Source organism: Chelmon rostratus, chromosome 10, assembly GCF_017976325.1.
Source record: "Chelmon rostratus isolate fCheRos1 chromosome 10, fCheRos1.pri, whole genome shotgun sequence".
NCBI classification, from domain to species: Eukaryota; Metazoa; Chordata; class Actinopteri; order Chaetodontiformes; family Chaetodontidae; genus Chelmon; species Chelmon rostratus.
The window spans coordinates 17,562,401-17,578,026 of NC_055667.1; the positions used below are offsets into that span (position 1 = coordinate 17,562,401).

The 15,626-nt window shown below is 45.9% G+C and overlaps 1 protein-coding gene across 3 annotated transcripts in view; it reads left to right on the plus strand.

Annotated features, from left to right (window-relative positions):
* Positions 1 to 1,323: 1,323 nt before the first annotated feature.
* The window catches only part of zbtb46 (zinc finger and BTB domain containing 46), a 61,447-nt gene continuing 47,144 nt past the window's right edge, over positions 1,324 to 15,626 (plus strand). For all 3 annotated transcript variants that reach the window (XM_041945901.1, XM_041945898.1, XM_041945899.1), the window contains exon 1: positions 1,324 to 1,547. The gene's annotated coding sequence lies outside the window, so the exon portion shown is untranslated. The remainder of the gene's footprint in view (positions 1,548 to 15,626) is intronic.

Consider the following 15,626-nt stretch of genomic DNA (forward strand, 5'->3'; position numbering starts at 1 on the left):
AAGATTAGAAATATGCCTACAAATTTGTGCATCATAATTAACTATTAATCATCTCATGAGTCCTCAGATTTATTTTCTGACCCTTTGGAGGATTTGAGCCCTAGGTTGAAAACCTCTGGACTAAACTTAACAAGTAGTTAAAACACCTGGACCAGCTACAACAGGACAAAGCTGGTTAGAAATCAATGCCTCAGTATTAAAAGTCTAATAATGTCATAAATAATGATGTATGAGTCACAGGGTACTTTTACGTTTGGGGCTTTAAGTATATTTTTCTGATAATACCCTGGTATTTTTCCATTTTGAATGCAGGACTTTTATTTGTAGCAGAGTATTTTTACATCGTCGCATTGGTACTTTTCCTGAGGCAAAATGTCTGAGTACCTCTTCCACCACTGAGCACCCAGTCTTCTTCTGATTCTAACTAAACCTGCGCCTACAGTCCCATATATCAGGAAGTACCGTGTATTGTGATACACGTTTTTTTTTCTTTTTCGCTGTTTAGCAAACACACACCACTTCCCACATCTTTCTCCCACCAGCTTTAAAAACAGTGCGTCGCCTCATGATTTCCCCCATAACTTAAAAACAAACTGCGGCAAGAAAAATCCATAAAGTGTCGGAGGGAGAGATCAGGCTTGAGTGGAATTACCCCAGACTTTTAGCCAAAAAAACGGGCCTGCATGCTGCACATCACATGGCTCTCAGAGGTGTTTTCCAGCCAGTGACAAACTGTAAATGTCAGTCCTCTTGTGTATTTTTTTTTTTAAATATGTGACTGACTGGTGTTTTCTTGTTGTTGCCACAAGAGGGGGTAAGTTACAGTAAGCCCCATTTCCTCACTGAGCCCTATGGCAACAGACGCTCAAGCCAGAAGCCCCATGAACCACACAGGACTCATGACCACCCCCCTGCTTACATCATAACACAGGCATATATTCAGCATTATTAATGTAATTACGATCCCTATTATTACTAGCAACATTTTTTTTATTATTAATCTCATCATCATTACTATGTTCAAATTTGCCTGAGTGTCTCTGATAAGAGTGGGACTCGTCCTAGATCAGATGGATACGCGCGGTGTGTGCGTTCACGTTGTCTCATTTCCTGACTCTGCCCAGAGAGAGAGAGAGAGAGAGAGAGAGAGAGAGAGAGAGAGAGAGAGAGGAGATACGGGGACACGGAGAGAGAGAGGGAGAGAGAGAGTGTGTAGGGGGGAGTGAGATAGAGAGAGACGGAGAGAGAGGAAGAGAGAGAGAGACATGCACAGAGGAGGAGGAGGAGGAGGAGGGGGAGGCTCCTGATACCAAGACACGGAAAAGCAGGGGAGAGAAAGAGAGAAAGAAAAAAAAGGGGGCTGGTGGAGGAAGAAGAGCGGGGAGTGGGAGAAAACAGGGGGAATAACACTTCAAGAAAGCATACAGAGGAGAGGAAGGACAGTACCTGGCGGTGGACATCCCCTCCTTTCTTCTCTCAGCCTGTCACACCAGATTGGACTCAGAAGGACCGACACCGCGTCCACCCCAGACCCCATGGGGTAACAGGTATGTCTGACTTCCTCATGTTAGAAGTAGCCCTCCGTTTGATCAGCGTTCAGCCGCGCTCCCCTGCGAGCAGCTTTGAGATTTCATCCAGACGCGGCGCACATCGCAGGATTTCCCTGCCTTTATCGCATGTCAACAATTAGTTTTCTGCCTCGCGGAGCCATCGCGTCCGTCCGCAGCTGATAGTTGGTGGGCGCACAGGTTGGAGACATGACACAATGCAACTCTTCGCAATCGCGGCACTGTTGTAGTTGGCGATCGGAAAAGCTAAGGCCTGTCTGTCTGTTTTCTGCTTTTTTTTTAAGAATAAAAAACCCAATCCATTGGCATCATGTTAGCCACGGCATGAGTGTATTTTGACAGCTAAATATCCGACCGAGTGAGCAGGCGGCGGTCTGAAAGTACGCCTACCTGTTCCATACGTGACAGCCAGCTGTCAATTGCGCTTGTTGATATTTGGAGAAGCTGTCATCCGTTGACGGGATTCGCACATTGAACGTTTCACACGCTAATTAGAGAACACAGGCAGTTGTCTTACAATGAAAAAAATTAAAATAAACGGGACTGATATCTACTTTCTGGGCATGTGTTTTAATGCAGGCTATGCCGCCTCTAAAATGCACATAATTTGATATGTAGTCAACTAAACGTAGCCTGTATTTGGGAACACTTTTAAATGGTGCGTTAACTGCGCGCAGGAAGAAAATACACCCCCAGTTTGCAGGCTATTATCTTGAATGAATGTCATCTACGTGCACACGTTTATTCTCTGCAGGCTATACTTTTAGAAATATCTCTCCACGTACGCTCAGGGACAGTAGATTATGTGACTCCTGCAGACGCATGAATCATTCTCCGGCGGGTTGCATCCCAGTTGGATGATAGCAGCGGATCCTGGTGAAATTTTGCAAAGTTTTGAACAGCATGACAACCCATTGCCACATCGGCCGAGGGGAAATTGTCATGCACAGATAATCATGCCACACAAAAATACGGGCGATGCACCGTGCAGCCGCCTGGAGGGGATTCAAAATGAAAGCGCTCAGAGCCTGAAAGACAAGGGCTTAAACCCTCCTCCTTCTCCCCTCGATTAACCTCCAAAAGGGGGATTTCTCCAGCTGGAAATTTCTGCTGCGTCAACACCCAACCCTAGAGGACCAGACAAGGCAGCAGAGGTGGTGGGGGGGTGGATTTTGTTTGCAGATGGTGCTCTCGGGTAATATTTTTTTTTTGTAGTTGTTGATCATCATCTGATCCGTATTGAGAGTTGAAAAGTGTGGCGTCAAGTGTTTTCTGTTTATTGGCGACTGGAGCTGAAAGCGTCTCTCCCTCGCCGCTTCTCTGTCTGTCTCCTCTGCTGTGTGTGTGTGTGTGTGTGTGTGTATATATATGTCTGCTGTCTGCCCTCTCAAACCGGTCAGTTCCGTCTTCCTCCATTTTCTACCATGCTTACCGTGCGAGGAGGGGAACAACCCCACTCCAGCCGCGCGTTGCGTGCACGCGGCACCGCGCGCCTGCCCGTCGTGCAGCGTGCAGCCAGGTGTGTCTTCATCAACCCGCGCCGCTCCGCATCTAATGACCATCTTTGCATTTGGTGGTGGTGGTGGGGTGCTTTCCGAACTTTTTTAGACGATGACACAAACTTAGACTGTCGGGGGATTTCTTCTCCAGGCGGATTTTTTTGTTTAATTGTTGCACCTTGTTGTCGAGGTGATCGCAGTCATTGCTGGACTAACTTAAAGTAAATGAAACACAGCTCACTTTTACAGGAGACCCTCTGGCTCTCTGTTTGAGAGCTGCCAGTGTGTTCCTCTGTTTTAGTTGTGCGTTTGGAGAACTTAACAGTACCAGCAAGCCATTTCTGGCTTCGGTTTATGGCTCCAACTGTAACAGCCAGTTACATCCAAGCAGTTTCCTCTGCCTGACAGTGGCTAACTGGATCTTTGGGATTAAGAGACCGTCTAGTGACTTTTTTCCAGATTGTCTTAGCCGTCACTGGATTTGCCGGGTTGTTTTGTCCTGCCTGCTATGGAGTTAAGGGTTGGAGCTTGATATGCTAAACCCTCCTAAGTCTTTTCTTCTGTAATTCAATTACTGTAGGCTGTGTGTGTGTGTGTGTGTGTGTGTGTGTGTGTGTGTGTTTGTTTGCATGCACGGCCATCTGTGCACATTGTGTCCTCTTGTTCAGAAGATATCTATCAGTTGTGGCATTAAAACAAATGGACGTGCCAGGCACACCTTTGCACCTTGGCATGAACCATCTCCCAGGATGCTTTGTGTCTGTGGGTTTTGGCCCCCACGCTGCCTCGCTGAGGTTACCTCCCTGAGGTGGAGCTGCGTAGTTATTGCTATTAGAAGAGCAGCGGACATCACGTGCGTGCACGAGTGTGTGCTTGTGCGTGTGTGTGTGTGTGTCAGCATCTTCTCCATCTGTGTGTTCCGCGGGGAAAATATAATACAGACCAAGACAACAGCTACAAGGATGAGTGGAGGAGGAGTGTAGGCGAGATCGGCCCGAAAGATGGAAAAAATATTAGCTGCTCGTGTGCTTGTGGGATTGCAAAGGAGGATTTGAAGCACTTTTCCACTTGTGCTATCTCTCATGAATGGACCTTTTCAGGGCTGATTAAACAAAATAAGCGAGTTAAATTTCCTTTTCGGTTTTTCTTGGTTAAAGCCAAACTTGCGTGCAGTGTTTGCCAAAGGTGGCGCGGTTTGTTACGCTGAATATCATCCACACACATGGGTGCAGAGTCTGGAGGTTTGTGGGAAACAGTCAAGGTGTGGCAGGGTGTGAAAAGAGGGTGAGAAAATGAGACGGAGGGGCTCGGTTTGGGTGATAGTCAGGTTTTGGCGCTCGTGACACTTGCCTCTTCATTCTGTGTGTGTGTGTGTGCGTGCGTGTGTGTGTGTGTAAGCCTGCTGGTATGTAGGTGGTGCTCGGTGCTCCCGTGCAGGCTGTGGGCTGAACTGTGTGGTAGCAGGTTAGTCTGCTTCAGCTTCGCAAACCCTGGGGATGTAGCGTACTACCCCCTCACAACAGCATGTGCGTGTTCGTGACATCACGACAAAGAACCGTACACTGTAAATTTACCTAATCTGGGATCTGAGAAATGGAGAAAAGAGGGCAAATGCTCCGTAAAGACACATTTGTTCCCTGTCAGCAACCTTGTACTCCATTCATCTCTCTGTCTCTATCTCCCTCTGCCAGTTTCCTCGTCCCGATCCCCCCTCGGAGCTCACTTGTTAATGGGAACACCTGCTTGGCTAACACACTGCAAAACGAACCGTTTACACTCGCATGTACACGTCTTACATGACACGTCTCTCTGGAGTTTTCTGACAACTCTTTCTTCTATCTGTCACGTCGCGAATATTACCATTCTCACGTCTTATTTGGTGTCATGACAGTTTGGCACACATTAACCCCTGAATCCAAACCAGCTCCATCCCCCATCCTCTAATAACTCCCAAGGCTTTTTAGCTTAACTGCCTCTGTAGCTCATTGTGCAGTGCTGAATACAGGTGTTCCTAATCCCCGTGGGGTTACACGGATGCTGTGGGGGATGTGCGTGTTTGTGTGTGTGTGTGTGTGTGTGTGTGTGTGTGTGTGTAACAGCTGTCTTTCCTATCCACCTATCTGACATGCTCTACCCCCCCCCGACCTCTCCTGGAGAGAGAAAACAGGTGAGTATAAGCCATCCCCACCCTGAACCACACACACACATGCACAGAAATACTGTCCACCACCCCACTTCTCTTTTCACGTAGGTGTTAATATTTCATAGCTTTGTGTGTGTGTGTGTGCGTGCGTGTAAGTGTGTGTGTGTGTGTGCACGCATGCATGCACCTGCCCGCAAGATAGGATGTCAATGAAATCAATAAGCTCTCTTGTTCTTTTCTTTTGTTCTTTTGTCCCTGAATTTTAAATTGGAAGGTAATTTGCAGCTTTCGCTCTAATTCTTATAATCTGCGAGTAAGAATTGAAAGTCCAGAAGCAAAATTGTAATTTGATTGTTGCTAAAAATAAGATCAAGCAGGGTTTTTGTGCAGTGAAAATGGCAAGATGTCAGAATTTTTTTCTTTGGAGTTGTTGATATTGCAAAACACCTTTTGGATCACACATTCCTGAGGAAGCAGATGAGGGATTTCAGTTTGTGTGCTTTCATCAGGGTGTGTTTTTTCTTTTATTTAGGAATGCGGAGCCGATCGGCTCTTTCCAAAAGGAGCCTCGTGATCACACAATGCTTATCAGCATCATGTGCTATTTTCTTGAATTTCTGACATTTTCTAACATCGGTTATCAATTGCATCGACGTCCAAAGTTGGGCCGGCCTTAAAAATCGCCCTCCTCCTTAATGCACTCCTAATTGTTGGTTTTACTTTATGTACTGTGCGGTTTCACTTGTTCAGATGCTGTCAAAACAAATATCGCAACAAGTGAGGTGCTGACGGCGGCTGTTTCGCACGTCAGGTAATGCAAGCCGGAGAGACAACGTGCACATATTATCCTCGCAATTAGGTTTCTGTCTGGTGTTAATGCAAGAAAAGAGGAAAGGATAGAAAATTAGATCTTCTCTCAAGCTTTCTGATTTGTGCTAATGTTTCTCTGTATAGAGCCATTAGCAACAATGCCTTTTATATATTAAAAGCTTTACATTTCCACTCCTATGAATTTTAAACTATGGCTGACCTCAGTACTGAGGATGTTCTGACTGAAACATTTATTTGTCTGCAAGAATTTTGACAGAGGCGGTATTTTTAAAGTAAAAAAAACATCAACCACTGATGTCTCTACTCCCTGGTAATGAGCTGACATGGGACTGATTATTGTTGTTTGTGTGATTTGCATTCTTTTGCAAGAAACCGACTAATGCTTTGTCTTCCCAAACAGACATTCTCACTTATTCCCAAATTATTCACTTATTCCTAAATCTTTTACAAATTGCTTTGTTTGTCCTTGAATTGTCCCAGTCGTCACTTTATTTGGCTCAGTGTTGTAGACGTGTAGGTTGGGCGTCCTTAATGCAGAATAATTACCTAGCAGGGCAGGACTGGTAAAGCAGTGGGAGAAGAACTGTCTGCACAAACACACACTTATTCAAAGTACTCTATTGACAAGATAGTTAGCGTCCTTAGCGCTCCACTTTGCAGAAAGATCACCATCTTTTTAGACAAATTTATATAAGCTATTAAGAACTTGAAGCTTTGGGCTTGGAAAACCTCTTTGTTGGAGTCCGGGGTTTGCAGACTGCTGAAAGCCTTGTATAAGTACGTGGTTGTTAGTTGTTATTTTCTCAGTGAAAGAGTTTGTCTTTTATACACACAGTGTGAGCATTTGATGAGAAATTGAGCGGCTTTGAGCAAATACATCTTTAGAAACAGTCAACTAGCCTCGGGCTGTGGCTGGTGAGAGATTTCCATATCAAAGCGCAGGTGAGAGAGGGAGACAGGGGAAGGCAGAGTGAGGAAGGAAAGGAGGGAATGCGAGGGAAAGCGAACGGGGAGACGGAGGAAGGAGGAGGAGGAGAAGGGGGTGATGAAACAGGCCTCCGCTCCAGAAAGAGTTCGAGCCCTTGTTATTCTGTCACTTTCTCGTGCAGCACAGTTTAGTCTGCGTGTGTCAGCGCTGTCTGTCTCAATCTAAACTCCCGCGTAAGAAAACACACACAGAGGGAAGGTTGGAAAGACTCGAACGCGAACCAACACCTTTCTCAACTCCGTCAACTGTCTCTACAACCTTATGTTGACCGGCGCTGACCGCAGACGCAGCGCGTGGAGCAGAGAGTGGCTTTCTCCCACCAATGCTGCCTAACATCTGACCTGTGAGCTCCTGCCAATATTTGGATCCCTGTTTAATATTATTACTGAAGCATAAAACCATCATTTTCCCTGGAAATATTTCTCTTCTTTAGCTATAAGTATCAGACCTGACCCCATGGAATTGATGGCGACACTCTAATTAATGGATAGAGTTTTCGTTTGGCGCTTTCAAAGATGTGTGTGTGCCCCTGTGCGCGTGTGTGCGTGCGCCTGACGAACATTACCTTGCTTTGTAGAGTTTTGTAATCCAGCCATGGACTCTGGCTAGAGTGCTAAAGTGCTGCTAACAAGGCCTGTTTAACATTCTCTCCCCTGCTCAACATACAATTATTCCACTTCGCTGCCATTAACATGTACAGTAGGACTGGGCTTTTAATTGGCCTGATATGACTAATGCCAGATCAACTTGGATTTGCTAATTAGTTTTTGCTTTAAAAGTGCCATCAGGACATGAAATATTCATTGATGTGAGGTGGAGCGAGGACTGTGGGTGGTATTAGTGGGATATTAGTGGTATAGGCAGGCTGTTCGAATGTGCTGGGAGAAGAGATTGAACCGACGTTGGCCTGTTGTGGTCGGTTATTCATACTTTGGGTGAGGTGTTAGTTTTTCGTCATAATTTTTAGACACCCACACACACACACACACACACACAAAGAAAGAGACGTGCACACGTTCATCCCGCGCACGCATACACCACCTCCATTCTCAGCATCACAAGGCCACCTCTTCTTCTCCAGCCCCCACCTCCCTCCCTCTCGCTCTCTCTGCCTCTCTTGCTCTCACCTCCCCCTCTGCCCTCCTCCCCCTTCCCATTATTTCATCTGTTCTTTTTTTTTGTCCCTCCATCGCCTCCTCGTCTCACATCCCTCCCTCTCCTCACCTTTCCCCGTCCCTTCACTTCACCCCGAGCCCCCGAAGTCCCCGTGCCCTCTGCTCCATCCCAGCTGCATCTCCCTCTCTTTTTTCCTCTTCCTCCACCTCCGCCTCCCTCCTTTTCCTCCTCCTCCACCTTCTCCTTTTCTTTTTCCCTCCCACTCCTTAATCTTCCACCTCTCCTCCTCCTCCTCCTCCACCCCCTCCTCTGCTGTAAGTGGGCCAGGTGCCTCCTGTGGCCTCCCCTACTCCATTTCTCATTTTTACCCTTCCTCTACTCCCTTTCTCATTTTTACCCTCTCCCTGTTCTCTTTCTCATTTTTATCCTTCCCCCTGACCCTCGCTCATATTTATACAACACCTTAACGCAACAGCTACCAACAATGGAAACAGGGTCCACTTTTCTGCTTGAACACGAATATTTTTTTTGGCCTGATGGAGTCTTAGCTGCCAAGGTGAGCCGTCCAAGTTAGAATAACTTGTCTCTTCAGGTTAGAAGGTGACGTCTCGAAGGGGAAGTTGGATTATTTTGATTTGTAAAGGCTTTTTCAGCACTAAAAAAAACCCCCAGATCATTGGCATGTTATTATGTGAGCTCTGTCACATAAGTTCTCCTGTGGCGGTATGGTTCCCTTTATGAACGAGAGAGGCGAAGCCAATCCAGATGTGAACAGAAGTGAGTAGGTTCACATCCCCTTTTCAGTGGCGAGGGGCAAACTCCCCCCTACGGCATTCTCGGTGCTCTACCCAGCGTGCAGAAACGCATGCGAGCCACACACACACACACACAAACTGAAAGGTGGATATACATGGAAGTCTCATTGTTGTTGTCTTTTTGTTCTCTTCTTGCTCTGTGAATGTGCACTGTGAGCTGGCAATGCGCTTTTCACCTCATCTCGTCCTCTCTGTTTTCTTTTTTTTTTCCCCCCACTCTTCCTCTTCTCACTCATTGTCATTCTCTCTGCCTTTGTCTCTGGCTGGCTCTTTCTCTTGCCCTCTTCTTTTTACTCTCTCTTTCTCACCCCCGCACCCATCCCTCCCTCCCTCCTGTCTTCTATCTCACCTCCCCCCTCCCGGTTGTTTTGGTGTGTGCGCTGGTGTGTCACGAAGGGGGTGGCGGTTGATTGGTGGTTGGTGGTTTGGACGGACACCTGATACTGGCACTGCCTCACAATGTGGGAATGTGCAACTTGTTCAAAATTAGGTTTCCAAGGTGGGTGTTGTCTGTAGCGATGGTGAGCACGACCATGAGAGTTTACACAGTGGTCCTTTTGTCTCTCCCTCTCTCTTTGTGTCTCTTATGTCTGGCTATGACACTTCTGTACATGAATCTGCAGTTCTTTCCATCGCTGCCGGGGGGGAAAAGCCGCAATAGTTCCAAAAGCCTGTGAGCCATGGCAGCCGTTCATGTTAGTCAACAGGTGACAGTCAAACGTCAAGCCGCATTGGAGTAAACGCGCTCTGAGTGAAAAGACAGACAGATAAGGAGGAGGGGAAAAAGGATGACAGAGGAGAGGACAGACGTGAGGATCCAGGTGAGGCATTTGTCTGGTCGAACCTCACTCATAGTCAATCACAGCGGACGTGGTAGCCTCAAGCGACATCGCCGTGCATACAAAACTCCATACAAAAGTTGGTTGTTTTAGGATGGCGATAGGCAGGTTTTTTGCTTTAACTTATCATTGTGAAATAAATGTTGATTGCATAATTGAATGACAATAGAACAACGATAACATCAGAGAACGTCTACTTGTACGGACAGAAAATATGCTATCACCATCTCTGCTGTTTCGTTTTGTAAAAACATAAAATAACATGCCCAGTTACCTTTTCTCAAAAAAAGCGAAAGAATTTCTGTTTTTCTGTCTCCATTCAGACAAAATGAATGAATGAACCTGCGCGTTTTTTCCCAATGGTTCCATCTAATCCCCCCTCCACCCCAACGCCAACTTTTTTTTTTCAGCAAAGCAAACACTCACGCTGTGTTTTCACTCATATAAAATTATGACAATTTCACTTCACCTCACTGAACATGCTTCTTTCCTCTCTCTTATTTCCAAAGTGGCGCTGATCGTTTCTTCACGGAAATTTGGAATCAAATCCTGCGTTGTAGGCTCTGAGGGAAACGGAAAGCAATCCGGTTGTCTTTGCGACAGCGGCGCCAACAATAATACCACTTGGAAACGCTGGGGGGAGGGAGGGAGGGAGGGGGTGAAAAGTTGTCTGTTTCCACTTAAAGCAATTACATTTCAGCAAAAAGAAATTGAATCCCGACTTGAAATCTGACATCTTTTTTTATATATCGCTGGCTTCAGGAGACACAGTGAACTGGTGCGATTCCTCCCTGAACGGCCAATCGCGGCACAGAAACAAAGAAGACAAAGAACTTCAATGATTTTGCATCTTCACTGATTACAAGTAGAATTTACTCAGCAGAGGGCCGGCAGCCAGCCTGTGTTGAAACAGCTGAAAAGATCACTGAAGGGGCAGACCCTCACTATCGACGCCACGTATTGATAAACGTCTGTGGTGATACACTGTGCGCCGTATTGAACTCTCAAGTCTCGCAGACAAAATTGAGTGTCCTTCATGTCCAGTTGTCCACGGAGCAAACCATACAGTAGATGAGAAACCCACCGAGGCTCTGCAGCCATTGATCGGGAGCTGCGCCGATGCTACTTCTATCTTCTATTCTTCTTTTTCTGCTTCAACGCTGCATTTCTTCAATCTCTGTTCTTATTTGTTCCCCATCCCTGTTCACTTTTCCTCTCCCTCTTTTCTTCTTCTTGCATCGCCCGTCTCCCTCCCTCCCTCTTTCTTACCCTTCACTGTCTCTTTTCTGACTCCAAAATGTGAGTCTCTCTATATTTAGATGCTCCTCTCCTCTCCCCTTGATTTCTCTCCCTTTATCTCACCTCCTTTTTTTTTTTTTTACGCTGTTGAAGGACAGATTCGCAAAAGCGCTCAGAGATTCATCAGTGTTGTATAGTAGCTGCTTTTTGATCAGCTTGATGAGTGACAATGCAGCCTCAGGCTATTATATACAAATGTGTTTTTATAAACACTCTCTCTATCTATATGTAAATCACTGTGCTGCTCAGTTGTTTTACGGCAGGCTGTGGGAATGTTAGTAAGTTATTAGTGAGTGTTGCATGTTGAGGGCTAGGTTAATATAGTAAAATTATGTGTTTTCCCTGTTTGCGCGTGCTCTGGAGTGTTTGTGAATTAGATTAGCTGGGAGTGAAGTCTCTTTTAATATTTGCTCGGGGGGGATGGAGGGTGTGCCTGTTGTCCTTGCAAGTACACACTTAATCTGCGGCTTTTTTGCTCCCCTCTTCGCGTGAGCTCATTGTAAGCCGCGGCCCAGTGTGGATTTGAGAAAGATGCCTCTGTTTGCCGTCTGACAGAGCGACAGTCACACCAAGTTACCCTCACACACACAAAGACGCTCTCTGGACAGCCGCCTCGGCACCAGATAGCGACTGGCCACCAGCAGTGAGTCACCGTCGTTCAGTCACTCGCTTGTGCATTCAAAAACCACACGTTTTAACAAACAGCTATTAGCTTTTAGCCCTCGGACATTTACTCCTTTAGGGTTTTTTTTTTACATCTTCTTTCTCGGGTGACCCTTCGTTTCATTTCCTCCATACCGCTCATTTGCTGTATGCATGTGTGTGTTTTTTATCTGAGACCTTTGTGGCTGGTGGCTGCAGTGGCTGTTTTAACTGTTTGGGAACAGGCTGCCTGTGTTCTGTGTGGTACAGTCATGTACAGTCGTGTCTAGCTGAGTCGTGACAGGTTGCTTTTTCGCTATGACAGGTTTTGTGTTGAGACCTATAGAAGGGTCTCGACAACCACGCACACGCACACTGAGTGGCTCGCTGGCTGAGATAGAGATCGGGGTGGGTGTTAAATGTGAGTTTCAAGACACTCCATAGCATTATATTGTCATCGTCACTTAAGCCACAAAGCCATTTGGTGCTTTTCAAAACACAACTGAGATTCTCCAAATGACAAAAATGGAGTGAGACTGGATGAGAAAAGGCAAAGGGATGTACAAGTCAACTAGAAGGGACAATTACAGAAAATTCTTGGGGGTTTTTTGTTTTAATTTTGTAGCGTCTCAGTATAAAGAACATGAGCGGTCAGATGATCACACATTTTGGGTGTGCCCACACCCAGAGCTCACCCAAACGTGAGTTATAATCCTTTATTTCATGGAAAAATGTGAAGAACTCAAATATGCTAAATGGCCAAAATTATGTGGACGGCCCTGTGTGAACCGTTACTTTGCTGCTGTCATGTTAAGGGTGAGGTTGCTTCATTCCAGTTTTGAGAAATCTTCAGTCTACCTCGATATGTTAGACACTAGCATGCTTCTGATTTCGTGGCAACAATTTTTAGACTGTTTCGGCATGACAAAGAGATGTCTTGATGTCTCTGAGCTGGCGACAGCCGTGGCCGGAGCTGTGATATTTTTGGGGTTCTTCTTCTGTCCCATTCTTGTGAACGTGATATCTCAGGAACACCTTTTGAGAATTTCTTCAGATTTGACACAAATTTCGACTTTGACGGTCACTGTGACCTCACAATACATGTTTTGGCCGTGACTCAAAATTTCACACGGATGTCTCATAGGATAAAACAATGAAGTGATGATGATTTAAATCCAAAAGGTCAAAGGTCAGCTTTACTGTAACTCTAAGAACAGAAGGGGAGATTGTGACCATTTTTCACATTTGTTCAGATACTGAATTGGTGACTCTACTCTTGGGTGTCCGCCTTCATACTGTGGCGATTGTATAGATCTTCTGAAGTTATCTGTGAATCCACATTTTATAATTTGTAGCTTCTTTGCAGCAGCATCCATATTTGAAGCATTGTCTACTGTCATGGCTAACTTTGTGTTCTCCCATCAGAATCAGCTTTATTGGCCAAATATGTGAACACATACGAGAAATCTTTACTCTGGGTAAACTTACACACTAGTAGTCATACAGCCAAACAAGAACAATAAAGCTTAACAAGGTAAAGTCAAATCAATTTTATTGATACAGTATATCCTTATATTACAAATCAAAAACTTGCCTCCAGGAACTTCACAATCTGCACAGCAAACAGCATCATCTATTCTTAGACCCTGAGGATAGAGGATGAGGAACAACTCCCATTAATGAGCAACATGGAGGAAGCTTCAGAAGGGGGAGGGATCCCTCTCCCAGGACGGACAGACGTGCAATAGATGTTGCAAAAATACAGTTAATGGAGAATGGATCTGGGAGGACAAGTGTCACCAAGCAGACCAGAGCCACACCACCTCCCCTCCACCACCGAGAGCTGGAGGAGGACACACCACAAAGACTCACAAGAGCAAGGCTCAAGCCTATCATTCACACAGGTCGTAAAAAGTAGTCCACCACAAGCTCATTGGTTTTGCTGATATCGAGCCTCAGGTGATTGTCGTTGCACCATGTGATGAAGCTCTCCATCAGTCCTCTGTACTCCTCTGTAAAAATAGTCTCTAAGTGAAGACAGCATGTTCCTCACTGGAATCATACATAAGCAAAATTAAATTCCTTCAAACTCTTGACTACATGAATGACTCTGGACAGACATGGATGTAAAGAGCAACTTGGTTGGTGGAGGCATGTAATTGTGAGGCGGTAATTCCAGTTCTGAGTTTGATGTGGTTGAACTTGACTGGCCGTCACGGAGCCCTGAACTCAACCCCGCTTTACACCTTTGGGACTTGTGGAGAACCTTCCCAGAAGAGTGAAGGCGGCAGCGTATTAGTAGTTTTTACGTTAATAACCCTGATTAAAAAGGATGCATCTGTGACCTGAAAAAACCCTTACACAACACAGAGTTCCCAGAAATCTCCAACTAATCCTGCTATTAGACAACATTGCACCTTAAAGCTCCACCCTCCATGAATTCCCTCATGATATCAGGAGTTTGTACATCAGCAGAGGAGTCACCAAAGTGTCACAGTGATGAAGCTGGGTTTTGCTCCAGGAGACCACACAAGGTGATGTGGTTACTGTCACATGACCCCCCCCCCCCCCTCCACACACACTGTCTTCCACCTCTACCATTACCAATCTCCTCCCACCGACAGAACCAAATACAGGCACTTCCTGTAGGTGATTTCACTTCCCTGTACCACTCAGATATGTTTTTCAAAGAAGCCCTTTCCTCCCTCAGAATTATACTTAAACCTGAGTAATTATGGGAAAGCACTGTCATGCATTTTTGTTTAGCCGATCTGGGGTGATTAATGATAGCGCTGTGAAGATAAAAAGTAAAGCCCGGTAACTAATAATCCTCTTTGGGCATAATAAAATTATCAATCAACACACATGCGTATATGTGCACCAAGCAAATATTCTTTTTGGGCTCTTTGCTTGTGATTACACTACACCTGCATTGAAAAGCTGCAGACTGATGGTCTGTAGATAAGCGGGACACTCCAGTGCCGGTCACATTTGAATGACACCTCCTAACTCACAGCTCAGTCTGTCAAGCCTCCACCCGAGTTTGCATAGGTGGCCAATCCTGGCTACTCTCTATGTTAACGGCAACACATGTCAAACAAAAGGCTCGCTGTCTGGCTATCTGTTCCCATCCCCTCACCTCCTGCCCCCTCTCTGCCCTTCACATCCTCCCTTCCCTTTTCTTCTCCCATCCTCTACATCCTCTCCACTCTTTTATTTTCCGGCTCTCCTTCTCTGTTTCTCCCTGTCCTCTCACCTTTCCTCCTCTAGCTCCCTCCCTCCCGTGTAGCCCTCTTTCTCCTGCCGCTTCGTTCTTACCGTCGTCCTCATCCGCCCCCCCTCCGCTCCTCCCTCCTGCTCTCCCCCTCCTTTCATTTTGGGTTCTCCGACAGTGGTAATGAGATGTTTCATTATTTGCATTTCACAGCTTTTAATAGAGAGAGAATTTAGGCTAAGCCCCGGGTCGTCAGTCAGGGAGTTACCATGGGAGACATAGCAGGCTTAGGGGCCTAGAGAGAAAGATAGCCCAGAAACTGCACACACATACACACACGCATGCACAAGTGTAAAGGACAAGACAGAAAAAAGACAAACAGAGAGATAGGTAGATGGCATTTCTCCCCCTTTTTTTTTTTTTTTTTGAAGCTCTTGATATGTCAAATAGTGTCGCTGACACTTTGTGGGTCATTGGAGGAACTTAAGGTGAAGCTGGCACCAACATCTACATCTTCGAGTCACACCTCTTTTCCGGTCATTCTGGGATGATCCCAGTCCATCCTTACTATGGCTGGATTTCCATAAGATCACTCAAGGCTTAACACCTGTGTGGCTGAAGGTGAGAGGACAAGGTGGTGGAGAAGAGCTTGATCTGCTGGACTTTACACAT